We start from the raw sequence: 8,026 nt of genomic DNA, 5'->3' as shown, positions 1-8,026 counted from the left end.
GCCGTGAACCTTCTCTATGATAGACGTTCTCTGCTATAAACAGAAAAGGTTCATGGCGCGGAGATCGTAAAAATATTTTTGGCTAACTCGGTAGAGATGGAGGAGTTTCACCACAGACAAATTATAAGCGTGTTTCACCATGAAAGTAGCAGAATTGAGTATTTTCAGTGTTAAATGAGAAAAATAATGCGAATTCCAATGTAAACAAATTTACGCCTAGAGATTCGTTTATTTTCTATGCGCAACCGACTCGGACACAATTTATATATATGATCCGTATATATTTGGTATCAAAGCATATACTTAGTATATATGTACATAAGTACCTAAGTATGTATATTAAAATTTATCTACATACATATGTATTTCATGATGATTCCGTGAAATCATTAAAAATATATAATAGAGTAAAGTTTGTATTATTACCCATATAATTGATATAAGTTAAGGTAATTAGTTTTAAATTCATAAATTTACCTTGAAAGGTTTGATATCATCTTAAAAGATGTAGCGGTCGCAAATGCGCTCATATACATACATATAATTATGTGTGCATCTAAAAAAATATGACAGACCATACGCATAATGTCTGTAAATTTGTCTGCATGCAACATATGTATGTAAATATGTACACTCAATGCTTCATAAGAAATTTCCGTTCACACGGTCAGCCAATGGCGAAGCTCACTTTTTGTCAAAGAGTCAATGTGGCGACAATGCAAATACAGTCAATCCTGGTTATGTGCCACATTCAAAGCTATAGATATTTATAGTTAGTTAAAAATAAAAATATGATATGGTATATAAGCGACTGCGGATACTTAAATGAGTCGTACTTAAAACAGTAATTTCTAGGTATTTCAAAAAACAAATCGTGAGATGTTAAAAGTGATGAGGGAGAAATTTGATTTTCATTTAAGCGGAGCACTATATAACCGATTCACTCACTGTACACATAAATCAGAGGAATATTGAATATTTTCTTTGGCACATTTCTTGACTTGAAAATCGACAAATAAACTATGTTGTCAATTTTATTCTAATATAATATATTTTAATACTTATATTCGCGGGGTTGTCACTTTTTCCTTCTCATACAAATAACAGAAATTGTTCACTTTATGATTTTTAGCTTTTGCCATCCTCGCGAAAAGACGCTTGTAGGCAAAGGCATGCTCGGGGAGATGTCATGGTGTTTGTTTTTATGAATGAAGCAAGTTTGCCTGTTGAAAGTCGCTTGCGTTCATGAATGAAAATGTTGTTTTTGTGTGTTTTTCTACAAATTTGGGCATCAGCTATTTGGCTGCCATATTGCCTTGTGACGCTTCTGATGCTATTTGAGACGTTTGTTGTTTTTGTAGAACAAAATTTTAACTTTTGCGGGTGACATATCTACATGTGAACGCATATAAGTATGTATGTTGTATAGCATTATTTGTGTGGGAATGTCATACGCACATATTTATGTACATATGTACATATTAGCAGCGCGCACTTGTTATTACTGATAAGTGATAATATTGTATGATTTGAATTCGCGAAAGCGAGCATAAGCACATATGGTTATGATACATGTGAATATGCATACATACATATGTAAGTTTTGAATGATAAAATATACGATTTAGATATGTTCATTTATCACTATTGTAATATATTTAATTTTTATCATATATTATTATAGTTTGTTATATAAATACATACATACGTAATGAAGTATGCACATACGTAAGTATGAATATATCAAATACAACAAATAACTATGAATACTGCTTTGAAAAAGTTATTTAATTAAAGTGTATTCAATTGCACCTGCACTCATGAATATGCACAAAAAGAATTCATATGAATACACATGTCTGCATGTAAACCGTATAGAAATATAAGTAAAAGAGCGAACATACGTCTGTTAGCGCAGTATATAGTTTTGAGCATAATTTGTATTTCACGCTTAGCTCTGTTCTGACGAAAATGTTAAAATTTCTCCTGCCGAGCTGGCAGTAGTGAAACACCTCCATCTCGAGCGAGTTAGCCAAAAATATTTTTACAATCTCCGCCCCGTGAACCTTCTTTATTATAAACGTTCTCTGTTTATAGAGAATGTTCACGTTGTCAAAAATTTAAGGATATTTCAATTTTGGGATACTTTACTGTTTTGGATGAGCGTGTCTCCACACGACAGAAAAATTATTAGAGATTCCAGATGTTTATATTTGTACAAATAGCTTCTGAAGCGGCCGTGGCCAGATAGAACTTACGTGAGGTAGTAGTTCACCTCCCCATGATCCCGCTTAACCCATTCTCTAATAGTGGATATCAGAGAGTGGATCCACTTTCCTTTCGACGAGGTATTTTTTCCATTTCGTGCTTATATGGACTAGGTGACATGCTAGCTCTCATGTCTCGGACTGATGAGCCACGCTCTGCTGCTATGCCTATGGGGAGTCTTCCAAATATAACATGGATTGCATCATCCGACACTGTTCTGAATGCACAGCAAGTTCTCAATGACGCCAGTCATGTTTAATAACAGATATCCAAATTGGCGCCGTGTAAAGAATGATAGAGCTACTGACACTTGTCAGCAGCTTTCTGACTAGTTGTCTGGGGCCTCGCATATTGGGCATTATCCTTGGTATTGCCGACACGGACCGCTTTGATGTGTGTGGCCAATAGGTGTGCTTAAGCGAAAGTCTGTGATCCAGGATCACTCCAAGATATTTTAAATATGGACTTGACTTTATTGTATGCCATCAACACATATCTCAATTGTTTCCAAGTTTTTTCGACTACTCATCAACCTCCGTTGTTGAGCAGCTAGTTGTAGGACAGCGGTCTCGAGTCATATTTCTGATGCTTTCACTGCACTTGTTCCTCGCCTCGTCCAGAGTTTTCGCTACAAATACGACTGCAATGTCGTCCGCATAACCTACTATGTTCACCCCATCTGGCATCGAGACTCTCAGAACCCCATTGTACATCACGTTCCAAAGTACCGGGCCGAGAACTGACCCTTGCGGAGCGCCGCTTGTAACTTTATATGTTTCAGGTCCACTTTCTGTTTCGTATGCTAATACTCTGTAGTCAAAGTAAGTGGCCACAATTCGGATAAGGTAGACCGGAACCTTAAGCTCTTTCAGGGTTCTAGTGATTAGAGTCCAGTTCGCTGAGTTGAAAGCATTTTTGATATCCAGGGTAATCACAACAAAGTATTTTTTGTCACTCTAGCGCCATCTACTCCCTTCCAATGCTTTTCCCGCAATTTTAGGAACCGCATTTATCGCACCTACTGTGCTTCATCCTTTCCTGAAACCGAATTGCATCGTATTCCGTATATTTCTCGAGACGCTTGTAGATAATTGTCTCGAAAACTTTTCCAGCCGTATCATGCATACATAGAGGCCGATATGACTAGGGTTCTTCTGGAGGTTTATCACCTTTGGGGAGAAGAACGAGGCGTTGACGCTTCCAACATTTGGGGAAGATCCCTTCCTTCAAGCAGCTTGTGTATGCGTTTTGGAACAATGTTCGCTTTCTATGGATGATACGCTTAGTTACGAAATTGGGTATTCCGTCCAGGCCGGGTGCTTTGCCTATCTTAATTATTTTCACCCCATGTTGTATTTCTTCGCGGGGACTTCAGCGGTTTCGTCCGGGCTTCTTGATCTACCTATTTTCTTCATTACGATCCTGTAGGCTTTTCCCCAAGGGTCGTTATCTACCTCTGAGATAATTTGGTTAAAGGCGTTTCTTTTGCTTTTGGCTATGGCCTTACGGAGTTCGTTCCTTTTTTCCGGAAGTTTATTAAGAATTCCCAGAAATCCTCTCATCCTCTAGCACGTTGTTATCTACGTCGGAACTTGAGACATTCAGCTCTCAGTTGAGCGATTTCTTCGGACCACCAGTATAGTTTGGTTTTGTTTCCTCCGTCTTTTCTCTTGGCATCGTAAATATATATAATATGAAAAGTTATAGCTTGGTGATCACTATGTGTATACACGCCCGAAACTTTTCATGAGGTTTGGGTTGCAATAGACGAGCTTACGAATGTGAGGTCAATATACAATGATGCTCTTCCTTTGATAAAAGTTGGTTCGTATCCGTTGTTAAGGAGTACAAGATCAAGATTTGCAAGTGCTGATAGTAGGGTAGTGCTCCTCACGTTTGTGATTATACTCCCCCATTCAATCGCCCATGCATTAAAGTCACCAGCAATGACTAGCGGAATAGGCTCGGAGCTTCGTAGCAACTGTAAAAATGTATGCCCTTTATCTTTGCGTACACGAAGCCTTTTTCTTTAGTGGTCTGAGTATTTTGGAAAGGAATATTGTTAAATGTCCATTTCGCAGATTTCGAATCTTTGTCTTCGACCCAGTTATTGTCATTTTTTTTGGATTCTTATATGGTTCACTTAGTAATAGTACGTTTGTGTTAACCCTTTCGGGACGGAGTTTTATTTGAAAACCGGAAATAGTCTCAACAAAAATTTCTGCTCATAGTGAAAGATTGGGCTAAAAAATTATGTCTTGCATACTCAGAAATCCTAAAATCGTCTTTTATCCTGGGACATAGAATCCCAATAAACATTTACTGTGGGATATAAAATCCCAATAAGAGTTTTTGACGACTATTGTAAATTTGAGAAAAAAATAAAATTTTAGAAAAATAGCTATATTGTAATGAAATTTCATATTTATTTGAGTTATTATTAACCCTTTCGAGCCTGACTTTTTCCCTGTGCTTCTAAATTTTTTTTTTACTTTAAATTATTTCTTAATCGCTCAAGAAATTTCTGTAAAAAATTTCAGGTCACCACGCCCATCGGTTTGGGCGCTTGAGGATGTTGCTTGTGAGCAACGTTCGGCGATTGTGGTATAAAAATACAATTTTTTTTTGTTAGGCAAATAGTGTGAAGTTTATTTATTCAGTCTGAACAATTAAGTATGAAACGACAAAAAACCGTTTTTGTTGGTGTTACAGAAAATATGTACATTACACTTAAGGCACTTGGACATGGGAGTTCCCGTTTTGCATAGTCGGTAATGCCCTTTTTCACCAAAAATGACCCAGTGCTCCAACTTGTCATAGCGCTTTGTATTTAGAGGGTTGGGATGGACTCTATACTTTTTGGTACTTTGTGAGAAGACACTGCTTGATGGAGTGGTACAAAGGGAGAAGGTTGGTCTATCATTTTCCACATTTGATGGACGACCTCTTTTTTTCGTTACATAATCCTCAGAAGAAGTATATTGCAAGAGTGTATTAGCAATTTCCAGTTGAAATTATGTTAGTGGCAAATATATTTTTTTCGCCTCCAGCAAACGTAGGTGTTTTCTATATAGAACCCATGCATTTATAACGGATGTTCCCAGGCGCCAATAAAAGACTCTGATATACCACTTTCTTGAGCGATGGTTAATCTTGTAAAGTTCCATGAGCATGTCTGCTAAGTCAGCCCCTCCCATGCCATTGTTATAGGATTCAATCATCGCAGGTCTTGGAACATCAATATAAACTTTTTCTTCTTCAGCGTCTGAAACCAACTGGCAACTACTAATTCTGTTTTATCTTACAGTTCCTGTTGCAAATATCCCCATTTCCTTCAAAGCGATAAGAAGGCTTACTGAAGTAAACCAATTGTCGAAGTAGAGTTTGTAATTCTTGTGCTTTGGAAGATTTTGCGCCAAATAGAGGACTACATCCGAAGACAGTCCCAATCCATAAGACGGGCAGGTACCTTCACCAACATACAATGTAAAATCATATACCATTCCAGATGTTCCAGCTCTGGTGAACATTTTGAAACCCCATTTGTGGGGCTTCGCCTGGTTATATTGTTTGAAAGTAGACCGACTTATAAGCAAGAGTTAAACCTAACAAAAATTTATAAATTTATTTACATTTTTACTGATACATACCTTTGAATGCAGTTATCTGTTCATCAACACTTTGATGCTCTTCCCGCGGTAGCTTATTAAAGTTTTCCTTGAGGATGTTTAGTAATGCGCGTATCTTGTACAACTTGTCATAATTTGAATCTCCCTTTTTAGGTTGTTTGCTTTCATCGCTGAAATGTAAGCATTGCTTAATTTTCACAAACCTATCGTGTGACATTGAGTCTGCAACTGCTATAAGCTTTATATTTTGGTCCCATGCCATTCTAAACTGAGGGATTTTGAAAACACCCAAGTATAACAAAACACCAATATACCGTCTTATTTCCGCCTTAGTACATTTGAACTCAATGCCGAGCTCTTGCAGTGCATAAATATCACTTTGCTCGGCAATCAAATCAAAAGCTTCAGTATCAAAAAGTTCACCGAAATATTGTACTGGTGATAGAACGATATCGACTTTTAAGATGTCATCCTCTTTCCAAACAGTCTCTGGGTCTTCAAATGGCCTCGATCTCCATTTAAGAGACTTCGGATAAATTTTTTCAAAGCACATATTTACGGCACTACAAGATTGTTCATCATATTCTTAAGCAACTACATTTTCAATTAGGCCGATCTCAATGCTTTCTCCTCTTTCCAAGATCCCTTCCAAATTCTTCTCTAGCACTGCAGAAATATCTTCCAACTCATCACCACTTTCTTCGTCGCTAGAGGCATCCCAATCAAAGTTTAAAATTCTTTCTACATCATCATTTGTTAAGCCTTTTGGTTCAGGTCTCATGTCAGCAAGTAAGTAAAATAATTACCACTATTGCCGAAAGTTGCCCACAAGCAACTTGGTCATTTTGAAAATTACTTACTTGATGTTTGTTTACAAATTATAAATTTAAATTTTTTTAGTGTTTTATTTATACTTTGTTAAAAAACACTGCAATTAAAAATAATCACTTTTTGTTATTGTTTTGAAAAAAAACCGCAGGTAAAAACAGCTCTTATCAAATACGTAAAATTTTTTTGCACGTCACGTTTGAGTTCAAATGTAAATAACTTTACCAGGTCGCCAACAAATCAGCTGTTCTTTAATTGAGCTTAAAGCACACACATAGGCTTTCGTTACGGATGCATTTTAGCAAATAAGAACAAATGCAACGCTCACAGTCAGCCGTTAAACATTTGAAATTGCTCACAAGCAACTTCAGATCCGAAAGGGTTAAGATAATTTTAATATAATGTGATGCAACTATTAATTTCTTTGTTCGTTTCTTTCACGTTTTCAAGCTTCCTCTTCGCTTGCATCGCAATCACAAAGCACGGCGAAGTTTGGGACGTGTTTTCCCTCCTTTCACAGGGATTTGGATTGGTAGCACGCTCAGAGGCCGCTAGCTCATATTGTGAGGTTATCCGTCCTATTGTGTCTCTCATGGACCGATGGATAGACCGTTTCTTTCCATCCTCAAGCATTGTAATCAGATTGCCAACCTTTTGCCGAGTTGATAGAACGTTTCCGCCAGTATGAGTTTCCTTGCCATAGGGGTTACATTTTGCTGATTGTCTTGTTCAACACACGCTGCTGTGCTGCTTTCGTGGTTGGTTGTAGTGGCGGTGTTCGCATTACATTTGAGCTTCGCCCAAAGGCCATGTGCTCGTTTACATTTTCCAAGTTCCGATTCCGTGATATTGTTAATATGGTTTGTGGTGTTCATTTAATTGGGTCTGCCGTGATGATCCCGTGGTTATCTGTGCAATGCAGGGAGGTCACGCAAGGGTTGACGTATAATGTACAAACATTATGCGTATGGTTGTTTACATGCACACATATTTACATACGTGAATATGTGCGACCGATTGGTCTTTTAACATGTTATCAAAACTTTTAACGGCCTGCAAATAAACATGTAGGTACAACTTAACGATTTTCCTACTGATTGAAAGGAAAAAAATCGTTTTTTGGTCAGCAAGACCTTCTCTGATTTTTATAATGTTCTTATTCTAAAAGCTTAACTTAATGCACCGGGCAAAACATAACTAAATTCCACGAATTCGCTAATTTAGGTGGCGCCTGTGCTGACAGTGCTTCTGGGCTGTGCTGTGGGAAACATTGTGTAACTTGAGTTCCATATCCGCTCTAC

The sequence above is a fragment of the Bactrocera latifrons genome, unplaced genomic scaffold (genome assembly GCF_001853355.1).
Source record: "Bactrocera latifrons isolate USDA-ARS-PBARC rearing strain unplaced genomic scaffold, ASM185335v1 scaffold_101, whole genome shotgun sequence".
Lineage (NCBI taxonomy): Eukaryota > Metazoa > Arthropoda > Insecta > Diptera > Tephritidae > Bactrocera > Bactrocera latifrons.
The sequence above is the reverse complement of the archived record's forward strand: the minus strand, read 5'-3'. Positions refer to the sequence as shown.